Genomic DNA, 1,967 nt, shown 5'->3' with positions numbered 1-1,967 from the left:
ATGCTGGACAGAAGCTGTGAGGAAAAGATTTTTTTGTGAAGTTTGAAATTGAGAGGATATACTTGAAAGATAGCAAACATGAGGTAGGGGGAGCCTTGTTTGTAGAGACGTCACTTCTGGGTCACAAGAATCTCACGAAATGGTCCGGGGGAGGTGGCGGATCTGGAAGATGATAGTTCCTGGAGATGACCGAGTGTGGGCATGTAGAGTTAAGGATACTTATTGTCAAATCTTCGCCACGAGCGAGAGGGTGGATGGGGGTAGTCAGGGGATTCCTCTCAGCTGAATAAGATCGCTCAGCGGTATATAATATAAAAGCCCATATAAAGAAGAGCGAACATTTTTACTGAAATGGGTTAGATACTTTCTTGGGGGAGGACGTACGGGGAAGAGAATGGGGGTGGGGGTGGGGGGATAATTGAGGGTAGAGAATGGGGGTAGGGAATGGGGGATTTGAATGTGGGGGAAAGGGGATTAGGAATGTGATAAAGAGGATTGGGAATGGTGATAGGAAATTGAGGAAGGGAGTGGGAGATAGGGAATGTTGGGTAGGGAATGGGGATGTAAGAAAAGGAGGTAAGGCGATGGAAATAGAGGAATTTAGATTAGGAATGGGGAGTAGGCGAGCGGAAGGTGGAGGAAAGCGACTGGAAGGGCAGAAGGTTGAGAAGGACGACGAGCAAGGAACCGTTTGCATAGAAATGGGTGAAGGAAGTGCAGAAACCTTCCGGAAGAAGACTGGATGTGTCCAGGAAAAGCCAAAGAGGTAATTAGGGGAGCTAAGGAGGGAATCAGAGGAGGTATGGAAGTAACCAGGCGAGGTAAGGTGGTAATTAGGTGATGTATGGAGGTAATTTGAAGAGGAGAAGGGGGTAATTAGGGAAGGTGAGGAGGGGCTCAGAGGAGGTAAGATGGTAAGGTGGTAATTAGGTAATATATGGAGGTAATTTGAAGAGGTAATTAGGGCAAATAAGGAGGTAATAATTAGAGGTAAGACTGTAGTTAAGGGGAAAAAGAGGTAACTATAGGAAATAATGAAGTACTTAGGGTCGGTCAGTTGGTAAATAAGATATTTGGATGAAAATAGAGGAGGTAATTAGGGAAATTAAAGGGAATTCAAGGGGAGGGTAATCAGGTAATCAGGAGATTGGAGGAAATTAACTGCTAAAAATGGCCACCGGTTGTTAGGAAAAGTTTCGGGGAGTGTCTTACTTTAAAGGAGTTGAAAGAATACTAAAAGAAAAAAAAAGTGAATCGTCTATAGCTATTCTTTTACCCTCCTCCTCCTCTTCATCACCATCCTTACTATCACCATCATATCATAATCATCACATCATGATCATATCATAATCATAATATCATCATCATCATCATAATCATCATTCTCATAATCATCATTAGCATCATCATTAATATTTTCAACATTTTTATCACCCATATAAAAAAGATGGTACACAGCTTACGACAGAAGGGCCTTAACTTAAACAAAAAACTCACTTTTTCTTTGTAAGCTCGAACAGCTAAGGTGAACAGCGGTCACCAATATGTATTGAGATCGAGCCTAAGTACCCGAACCTACGTAGAGAGGACACATCTCAAAGTCGGATCAGGACAATACTAACGCCTTAAGAGTCGGACGGCCATTGGGAGCAGAGCAGTGTCATATAAATACAAAGAGGCCTCTTCCCCATTATAAAGGGAGGGGACTTAGTTAAGGTATACACCAGTGGTTCTCAACCTTTGTTTTTGGCTCTGTCCCACATAATCACCTTTAAAATGTGGTAATATACAATTCTAATCATTTGAAAAATAAACTCCCTTTCAGCTGAAAAAAACACATAAAACCTTGGTCTAAAATCACTTCAAAAGAACAAGGCATCAATGGAAAAAAAAAAAAACTAAATAAAAAACTGAAAAAAAAAATGGCCCAGACCTCCTCAGTTGCCCTCAATTACCCCCCCCCTTTA

Source organism: Oratosquilla oratoria, chromosome 24 (assembly GCF_046742065.1).
Source record: "Oratosquilla oratoria isolate Oo_2021 chromosome 24, ASM4674206v1, whole genome shotgun sequence".
NCBI classification, from domain to species: Eukaryota; Metazoa; Arthropoda; class Malacostraca; order Stomatopoda; family Squillidae; genus Oratosquilla; species Oratosquilla oratoria.
The sequence above is the reverse complement of the archived record's forward strand: the minus strand, read 5'-3'. Positions refer to the sequence as shown.